Raw genomic sequence first — 10,882 nt, 5'->3', positions numbered from 1 at the left:
TCACATCCCCTCCCCTCTCAAATAAGGCAGGCCCACAGCATGCCACATCATTTCAGCAACGGCTTCTCAGTGGGCTCTGCAGGTCACTTCTCCAGATTTATACATTCTTTTACAGAAAAGGAAAATGAATCTCTTTTCCTGTGCACGCCCTCTCTAACCTTCACAGATCTCCAAGGATAACCTGGCAGCAGAGATAAACAGGCTGTTTTGCTAATCTGCCTTACAATACCAGAGCAGAGAAATGTATAAAAGTGAAGAGATGCTAATGCACTTTCTGCTTCATGGTAATTAGCAAACATTAGCATTGCTAGCACTGTGAACACGGTAAATATTACACTTGCTAAACATCAACATGCTAGCACTGTCACTACGAGTATGTTAGCATGTGCATTTAGCTCAAGTCGGCACCACAGAGCTGCCGGCATGGCTGCAGACTTGTTGTTTGATAACTGTGTTAGCGGCTATTCATACTGAGCGTGGTAAAACACAAAGAGGGAGTGTTGTAGGCATGTATGATATGGCCACGTTGTGAGGAGTTGATATTGAGGGGCATCATTCACATTTACAATCCCGGAGTTTCCATTGTGCTTTGATTAGCCATGCTGCTAATGTAGCCTATTCTACATTAGCACTCATTTCTACCACCAGTGTGTTGGCACTGATAGATAAAAAGTACAGTTTATCATCCAATAGTTTAATAATGGAAGCAAATGGCATGTCGTTATGGCATATTTGTAACTGTGGCCCAAATTTGATAGTGAACCGCAGTGAATGCACATGGTAATAAGGTAAACAGAGTCTTCTTCCTGTGGGTGTCCACATTCCAACCATCTCCAGTAGTGACCAGTTAACGCAGCACCTGTGCCAGATGATGTCACCATCCAGTGTGGCTGCGTCATTTTAAGCGTCCCCTTAAACATATTTTCTGTCAGTCAACTGTTGATCTAACTGTTCCAGTTAACCTTAAGGCAGTGATTCATTCCCAGTACTGTCTGTAGACTTTTAGTCTCCTGCAGAACTAAGCTGCTATTTCTTCCCATTTAGTTAACTAAATTGATCTTTCAAAGTCAGTGCAGAGCATAACACTGACATACTGTACGTGCAATTACTTAACTTACAGTAACAAAGAAAAAAAAAGGTTTTCTCTTGGCATTGGGCCCAAACTCATAGGAACCAGTATGACAAAAATGATACACTGCCTTACTCTGAACTAAAGAAATATATATGCAAATAAGTAAAACATTTTTTCACCTCAGTGAGGGAAAAAATAAAAACTGGCTCAACAGTCAGAATTTATTTCCTTGATACATTTCCCTGTCACTGATATGCTAAACATAGTCTAACAGGTGAGTACCACAGTGAAAACAAAATAATTATATTTAAGCAGAGTATCCCATTCATATCACAGCAGTGGATTAATCTTTATACAATATTCCTCCACATGAAAGTAACCCTAAATCTCAACTGTATGACTGGCAATTTGCCTATCAGCGTGCTGGAGAACAATAAAATCCCAAGCAGGAGGGTTGCTATTAAAGCAGCAGACAAAATGAGCAGTGACATATGCCTGCTAGGTCAGTGGTGATATTTTCTGTTGTTTGTACTAGAAGCCAGTGCATCTGCTGCTACAGTGTGTGACTTTTATTCCTTTCTCTCTCTGCAATGCTTCTCCAAGAATATCAATAAGACTCCTTGGAGAGCAGGATGCTTCCCAGGCAGGAGACACGAGGAGAGAGACAGCAAAGTCAGAGGCAGAGAGATAGAGAGGGAAAAAGGTGGGGTGTGTTGTATATCAATCCTGAAATGTTGGGGAAATGTAGGTGTTGGATGGGAGGTCGTTTATGTACTCTCCAGTGTTGAACCTAGTTTTATTCTCTCTTATGTTGCAGGTGCTGGACATTTAATCTGGCTTCTTGCTGTGCTCACCTAGGATCACTGGCAGATCCCTATTGACTGTTTCACCACAATTGTAACTCTAAACTTGTCAAGCTGCACTTGTAAGAGAAAATCCTTCTCTGATGCAATGTGTGTGAAATAGATAACAAGGAGAAAGATGAATGATCAGACTGGAAAAAAAACAACAGAACTTTCTCTTTGAGTGGCAGCTGAAAACAATCACTTAGTCCTGATGTCACCCTCTGATCATGATGGTCAGCCTCGGGAAGAGAAATTGCTTATTGCAACACTTAAAGCAAGTCAGGATTTACCCCCCTCTCCACGCCCCTGCTGATGGATCTTTAGAAATCCAGAAAAGTGCAAATGGATAATGGGCACATTATGAAAAGAAGCCCCTGTCAAAGACTGAAGGGAAACTTCATAGTGCTCATTAAATTCCACTCTTTTCTGGGACCACAGCCATCATAGCGGTCAACCTCTGAACCAAAAGAGAGGAGGGGAAAAAAGAATAAAAAAGGGAAACATGTTTGTCTTTCATATGTATGAATTCAAAAACCTTAAATGTGCTGGTACTTAGGATTGTCTGTCTGAGGTCTGATTCAGAGCTGAGTAGTGACATAACAAACCCTGACACACTTTATCTTGAGGATGGAGGGCGTTCCTCACGGTGGCTCCCACTTCACTTACAATACATTTCTCCAAGGTGAGTAAACTTAAGATTTTATAAAAAAATTAAAAAAAGGTCCTCAAGGGATAAGTCTTCAAAAGTGATGAAAAGGCCTTTGACTAAGGATTTATTTTGGGTGACTTTGCAGCATGAGAGTAGTTGGTGTCAAATCTAAAAGGCCCGTGACGTCCATTGCTAAGGGACAGCCTGGCACTATGTTGCAATAGTGTCAGAATTTTTATGTATTTACGGTGGAACAAGACATTACAACAGCAAACAATGCTGGGTGGTGTTTTAAATTACATAATCCATAGTTATCACAGCACACAGAAATCACACAAACATCTTCACACATGTATGCACACACATTGCTGATAGGCCTGGCTTGCAGAGCTGCTGAAAATAAAATGGAAAAACAAAGGCAGACTGCAGCAGCCAGCAGCTCCACAGTATCATTATGGCAGTTAGACGAGCTACTAAGTCATCAGCTCGCTCGGAACAAGCCAGAATGCATTCCCTCACAAAGACAAGTATACAAAAGCTCAACAAACATGACTCATGGAAATGAAACCAGACCCTACACAGGGTTGGATGGATGTCTTGTGACACAGGGGGAGACTGGGTAATGTACCCGGGGACTTGCTCTCACTCTCACAGGTGTAAACAGCCCTGTCAAGCCTGTGTGACAGCCAGGCTGGTGTAAAAAGGGGCTGTGATGATGAAGAAATAACCTATGTATCCTCTCTAGTCCTTGGAGGATTGTTGATGCAGGGTCGGATGAAGCTGTATAAGCCCTTTATTATCCCGATTTCATTTGCTTTGCCTCTCTGGATTTCAGGGCAGTTAAAGCTGATGTCTGTATTGGGGGCACTTTAGTCAAAAGCTTATCCTAAATTTGAGCAAAGAGCGGGATGGCAACTCCTATCAACTGTCATTCTCATTTTGTGTTTCTATAACGTGGCCTTTGTCAAGAACTTTGAGACTGACATTGATGCCACGTTCAGACCACTGACTGAATATAAAAGATGGACAAACCCACGGTGACATCACCCGTTGTTTTTCTGAAGAAGGGTTGTGAAGCTGAAGTCTGGCCATCACCGTCTTGGTAATGCTTCACTCCACTTGCTACAGCTAATCCAAAAAGGGTAAAGAGGTGGAGCGTGAGTGAAGCTAGTTAGACAGATAGCAGCTAGCCACCTGTGACAGAACCCTCTCACCTGTCACTCAAAGTGCCCACACCCTTAATTCATGTACAACTTTTAGCCTCAATATAATTTCAACAGGCAGGTTACAAAAAACAAACAAACAAAAAACCCACAACCGTTTTAATTGTCACGGAAGAGGAAATTAGCTATAGAGACCAAAACTGTTTTTGTACCAGGCTGGGAGTCTATGGGGATTGATTCCCTTTTGAGCCAGCCTCAAGTGACAGTTTGAGGAACTGCAGGATTTGGAACTTCCACACTTCCCTACAAGAGACTCAGATCTGATCTTTTCACAGATGTGTGAACAGAATCAGATGTTTTCAGATTAGTTCTAAAAACCTGAGCCTACAACCTACAGCAGAAGCACTGTGTAAATAATCTACACAGCACACCTGCAATGGTAATTTAATTTAGAAGATGTGAGTACCGGCTAGCAGGTACACAGACATTCAACATCTGCCGTCATCTCGCACAGGCATCAGCCTTTTGCTGGACTGATACTAAAACTACAAAATGGTGATTAGGGGCGAACTAGGTTCATCCTTTGAAATTGTGATTGACATTTTTTTTTTACTATACAATTTTCTGAAACTGCACGCAGCTCAAGAGAACAACTTCAAAAATTCTTGTGTCCTACAGTTGAGAACTCCCAGACTGGAAATTCAGAGTCTTGTAAATCGGAAAAATAACTCTGAAAATCTTCATATTTGAGAAGCTGGGAACCGTGAATGTTTCGCAGATAGTTCCTAGGACATCTAAAAATGATTAACTTGCTGCAATATTTATCACCTGTATTGACTCACCGGCTCATAAAGGACATCCTGGAGTTGCCAGAGACACTGCACACATGCTACTTGACATGAACATGATTTTGCCTTTGGGCTGTTCATATTGACATTAGGTTTTCAGAGGGGCATTGAGCAGGATCCAGGATGCAGGAGTCAAACCAAAGCTGTGGTATGACAGGTGAGAAAAGGAACAGAAATTGGATACACCTGGTTCTTCCACCCACTCCAACACATGCCATCATGCCTCATGAGGAAGCAGAGGCCACGACACCCAAAATATCAGCCCTCTCATACCTACTGCCAAACTAGAGAGCTTGCTGGCTAGTGATAACAGCCAGCGTAGAGAGTAAACCAATAAAAACAAATGTGTTTCTATGGTGCTTGGCCACCACAAATTGCTAAAAAAAGCTTTGGCAAAGATTGCGGAACTTTCCATGACACTCCATCTTTCAAGTGATTGGTTGATGGCAGCAGAAAATGTCACGACTTTTACGCTCTTTAGGGATCACTAGTCACATGGACTGGGGCACCGTGACCCTGAAAGAGACAACTCCATCAGCAGAAACAATTTTTGCTGCTTTCAGATGAAGCCGATTACTCAGAGCAGCTCTGTATTTGTAGGGATTAACAGTTTACTCTAACCTTCTGGACAGACATCTGTATTTAAAATATTATATAATATATATAGTAAAAAATATTTAGAGATTTAATTAACATTTTCCAGATACAAGAAATACAAGATTTTTTTCTTGATTTTAGTCCTTCATGTTTTAAAAAGCAGAAGTCGGGATGACCCAGAGGTCCAACACACCATATAACAACTGTACCAATAGCATATACCTGAGACATCCCCAATCTGAGTCCAGTCCATTACCTTTACCGTATGTCCATCCCTTTCTATTGCTCCCCGTCTCCTCTCTCCTGCTCTTTCAAGTGTCAAATAAACGGTAAATGCCATAATCAGACTTTCTTTAAAAGCTTAAAACCGCTCAAAGACTAAGTTGATTTCCAAATGCCTAAGGTGACATATTTAATCTACCTCTTTTATCTGAACATAGTTCAAAACCCACAGATACAGTCAAGCATCATGGAAGAATCAGAAAAATCACCAAATACTGACAGCTGTGAAAGATTTGGAGGATTTTTTTCCTTCTTTTAAAAAATACTTAATTATAAAAACTGATGTAGGTTTCTTTTCTGTCAATCAACTAGGCTCTAGATTGAATAAACACATATTTTGAAAAGTACCCAAAGAGATGAGATGACCAATACAGACACAATAACAGCACCATCTGCAGCTGTTAATACACTTCTGTACAAAAGCTGTGCAATAAAAAAGTACCACTGGAAAATGTTTGTGAAACACTGCTGACAGTTGTTGATTTAAATGTTTTCTTGATTAATCTTTTGGTCCTCAAAGTGTCAGAAAATAGTTTTGTAAAAAAAAAAAGAAAGAAGCAATTTCTGATTTATCAAACTATTTGAGTTACCAGTCATTTCAGCTCTAGTCAACTTCATGCTAGTTTTGGAGTTCAGTATTAGTGGTGCAGTTGTCTTTCGGTGCATTTCCAACATTTGTGGATCAGCAATATAATAAACACGGTGCAACAGGCTAGAGTCAAGCAGTAACAGAGTGGATGCAACATCTCTCTGACAGGGCACTAACAAAACAAACCATGATAAGTATCATAAAGATTGCATTTATTGTAGGGCTATTGAGCTGCATTGGCTGATGCTGTATTGTGTACATAGTCCTGATATATTGTATTTGCCTTGCTGCCTTTTGGTAGAACTCCCATGAGTAAACTATAAGTTAAAAAAACACCCAACTTGTGAAAATCAGAACATCTACAGGACTACTTTCCCAAAGCCAGTTCAAATAAAAGCCTCACAACATTGCACTGTTGCTAGAAAAGAAAAAAAAAAACCTGAAAATTGTGGAGGCCTGAGAGAAAGCTTGGACAAAAAAAAAACAAACAAAAAAAAAACAACTTCTTGATTGTGACCATTCATCACGACATTACTGATGTCATTATAATGAGCTGTTATTGGGAAAACTTAAATGAGAAAACTTCTTTCTCCACAAATCCGCCTCAACTGTATGACATAATCTGTCTTTGAAAACAATAGACAATTCTGGTTGTTATATAAGGTACGTCCCTGCTTTGTGTTCAGAGGACAACCACTCAAATGAGCTGTACAACAGGAGCCTCTCAGCAGCAGGATTTCAGGACAACTCAATGCTGCAATTTCATCTTTCATCAACTTCTGTAGTGTCTCTCTCGCTCCTCTCTTGAGAAGTTACATAACCAAGGAGGGACTGTCTGCTAATAAGACAGCTTGTGCTGGGAACATTGTGAACGTTAACAACTGTATATGTTGCAGACACACACTCATCTACTTTACCGACTCCGACGTGTGAGCCATAATTGCATCCAGAACAGATGCAATGCATATATGGCTGCATATTACACACATGCCTTGGGTGCATTTTTGTATGACGGTTACATCTCTCATCTTCCCACACAGGCGTCATCTGTGAAGACTGGACCAGATCAGCTGAGAGAGGCGGCAATCAATGCCTTTCCCTCACACACCGTGCCCGATCCTACTCTACCCCCAACGGTTTTCTCAGATCACAGCCTGCTGAGCAATTAATAATTAACACATCGGCATATAATGTATTGGGGATTAATAATTCAGCCTGCTGATTTGAACTAAAATAGACTGGAGGCTAAATGGAATTGGCAGCAGGTTCAGGCAGAGTTGTGGGACTATCAGCACATACAGTGAGAGACAGTGACTGTGAGCTGATGGAGTTCATTTAGGAACATCAGTCAGTGTTATACTTGTGCAATAAGGCTGGGGATACAGTAGTTGCTGCACTGCCTGGGGGCCAACACGGCACTCACTAACAACATTTGTTCTAGCATTAAAATTCATAATAAGTGGGTAGCTGTTTTATGGTTACAGCTGAGCTGATTTTGAATAACAGATCTGTGAAAAGTGAAAGAACAATCAAGAATACCAGACTAATCCACGCTCATGGGACTTGGACAGCAATGTCCAAGTTTTAATTACATATTATTTACAATATAATTAGCATTTTAACAGCACTGCAAATAACGCAGGACATAATTAAGGTACTAACTGGCGCCTGAGCTATGACTGATGTCTGGGCCTATGACATTTTAATTAAGGCCACCCTAAGAGCAAGGCGCATGACTAATTTTCCTCACCTCTAGCCCAGAGAGTGTAATTTGTTAAGTCAGTGTGTTAATGCGAGTGGCAAATACCAGTGTGGTTGATTGCAAGACCAGCAGAGATGGAGATCAATGAAAACAGATGGGAGGACACAAATGTAACTGTTAGAGCTCTCTCAAGGTGGGGTCTCCCAATGCATCCAGTCCATTGGCAGATACCACCATCCCTCAATCTCTCCATCTCAAACAATGCCATGATATTTGCAGGTCACGCGGCTCTGCTCTTTCAGACAAGGTCACATGCCCCGAGTGTTTTCGGGTTTCCAGGGAAACTGGAAGCCACCTGCGTGCTCGGCTGAACTTTGCAGCCTAGTAAAAGCAGGTCAAACACCTCTCTTGTCTTGTCAGTGAGTTACCATGGATTCCCTTAAGCAGAAACGAGTGTCTCTGGCATTAGTGCTGCAGTTTTCAAGCTCTGCCCTTAATAATACTGCATGGGGAATGTTTGGCAACGTGACTGAATTGTCCTGCTCTAAAAGACATGCAGAGGAGGGGATCCGCACAGATACAGTTACACTGAAAAATGCATTGATGAGGCTCGCCAGCCTCCGCTTAACCCTGCTGGGCAATTATTGTACACTATTATTTATTGTCTTCAGGATCATATTGTGCTGAAACAATGATAAAGCTGCTGTGAGCACAAAGCTATGATTAATGAAGAATGGCAAATACTCATTAAAACTAGTCATGCATGAAATCTAAAACAAATGGACTTTAACTGTACTTCTGTTGCACTGTTTTGCTCTTTCACTAAATGTCCACATTGCCAAATGTGATGGATGCCAGTTTCATTATTTCAGAGCTGGAACTAACTATTATTGTTGTTATCAATTATCATATTGACTGACCAATCAATCTGTTAAACACCAAAATGCCAGAAAATAGGGAAAAGTGAGTCATGACTCTAAAGCTTGGTGCCTTTGGATTGTTTATTTTTCTAACAAACAGTCCAAAACTCAATTTGCAATGAAGAATTTCTTCTTCTTTTTTTTAAGGGGTCACATGTCAAAGACAGTTGAAAGCCATGGATTTAGCTTGTAATAATTTCAGACAAAGGTGTGAAAATGCCCATCACAATTACCAAGGAGACACCTTCAGTCTGCCAATTATCCAACAGCAGTCCAAGGATATGAAACAGGGAAAGCAGCAAATCTTCACAACTGACAAGTATTTTTACGATTAATTATCAAATTAGTTGGCAACTCATTTTCTGAAAACTGATTACCTTTATCATATCTAGATTATTAGTCTAAGCCTCCATCTTAACATATGATAATGGTTGATATCATATGTACAGTGACTTCAGGAAGAATTCAGACCCCTTCATATTTTCGGCTTTATGGTGCTGTATATTTCATTTTAAATGAATAAAACTTGCCATCAGTCTAGTTTCAATAACACATAATGTCAAAGTGAAAACATTGTTTTAGAATTTTTGCTAATTTATTAAAAATCAAAAGCTGAAGGCGCTCATTTACAAACCTATTCAGACCTTTAGAAGCCTCTTTGGCAGCAAAAACAGCTTCAGTCTTCTCGGTTAAGACTCTACAAGCTTTGCATACCTTGATATGGGCAGTTTATCGCATTCTTCCTCACAGATCCTCTCAAGGTCTGTTAGATTGGACGAAAAGCGTCTGTGAACTGCCATCTGCCATCTTCACATTTCTCCACAGATGCTCTGGGCTTTGGCTGGGTCTTTCAAGGACAGTCAGAGACTTTTTCTGAAGCGACTCCACTGTTGTCTTGGTTGTATGCTTTTGGTCACTGTCATACTGAAAGGTTATCTGTCACTGCAGTCTCAGGTCAAGGACCTCTGTGTGTTTTGCTGCAATTCTGACCAGCCTTCCTGTCCCCGCTGCAGTGCCAGACACAGCACTTGGGAGTTCAAAGGGCTACATTTTTGCCTCAGAGCAGAAAATCTCTTTTCTCATGCTCTCAGTGTGTTTCAAATGCTATTTGGCAAACTACAGACAAGCTGTCATAAAAGCCTTATTGATGGAGAAACGGGTGTCCTTCCAGCAGGCTCTCCCATCTCTGTAGAGGACTTCTGAAGCTCTGAAAGAGCGACCAGTGGGCTCTTGGTTACCTCCCTGACCATGGCTCTTCATGCCCAATTATTCAACTTAGCTGGACAGTCAACTCTAGGAAGGTTCCTGGTGGTTCCAAACCTCTCATTTTACAATTATTGAGGCCACTGTGCTCCAGGGAACACGCTCGGGTTTAAAAAGTTTTTTATTTTTTTTATTTTTGCCTTGCCATAATTTTTCATGACAGTCCAGAGAGAGTGGACCTTCATAGCTTGATTTTGTCCTGACATGCTGTGTGAATTTGTGAGACCTTACAAGCTATACAGTTGTGTGCCTTGCTAACTAATCAATTCAATTTGCCACAAGGGGATTCAAGATGGACACATGTAGACTCATCTCAATGGTAATTAAAGCAATCACAATACACCTGACCACAGTCTGGATTGCAAGCAAAGCATCAGAGTACTTTTTAATAAATTTGCACATCTAACATGTTTTCACTTTGTCATTATGGGTTACTGAGTTTTGACTGATGAACAAAAATGGCAATTTTAATCTAAAAGGTGTGAATACAATGAAGCGACCTGAAAACTCTCAAGTCACTGCACAATAGATATTGAAACTGAGTCCTACAATTATCGCTCAGCTCACTAGTTGTCATCTGCTGCTGCTACTAACAACAAAGACACAAAGGAAGCCCTGGTAAATACAACACAGTAATTTAAAAAAAGAAAACACCAATTCATTTCACCACTGACATTGCTAATGCAAGGAGAGAGGCAACTTCAAATCCTAATCCAAGGCCATAATTCATTTGACATGTCTGCTGAGGCTGTGCATGATAATGTGTACTGCTACCTGCCAGAGCCCTGGCTGCACACTGAAGCTATTCATCCACACTCCAGCCTTGTTCTGGGAGCAGCTGTACAATGTAAACACAGCAAAGTGTTACAGAGCACATCAGTGTTTGCAAAACATGTCTTCACCCTAGTTTACACTGGAACAAGAAGGTTTATGGGGTGTTTATACCAGCAGG

The 10,882-nt window shown here is 40.9% G+C and overlaps 1 protein-coding gene and 1 long non-coding RNA gene across 2 annotated transcripts in view; one reads left to right on the top strand and one right to left on the bottom strand.

Moving 5' to 3' along the window:
• The window catches only part of tnfaip8l1 (tumor necrosis factor, alpha-induced protein 8-like 1), an 18,219-nt gene that overhangs the window by 5,987 nt on the left and 1,350 nt on the right, over nucleotides 1-10,882 (bottom strand). The gene's annotated exons all lie outside the window — the stretch shown is intronic.
• On the top strand, nucleotides 42-2,413 carry LOC109967470 (uncharacterized). The gene is made up of 3 exons (XR_002275938.1): nucleotides 42-324; nucleotides 1,676-1,775; nucleotides 1,890-2,413. It is a non-coding gene; the product is annotated as an uncharacterized LOC109967470 (long non-coding RNA).

The sequence above is a fragment of the Monopterus albus genome, unplaced genomic scaffold (assembly GCF_001952655.1).
Source record: "Monopterus albus unplaced genomic scaffold, M_albus_1.0 scaffold129.1, whole genome shotgun sequence".
NCBI classification, from domain to species: domain Eukaryota; kingdom Metazoa; phylum Chordata; class Actinopteri; order Synbranchiformes; family Synbranchidae; genus Monopterus; species Monopterus albus.
Note: the sequence above shows the minus strand (reverse complement) of the source record. Positions and strands in the feature narration are given on the sequence as shown.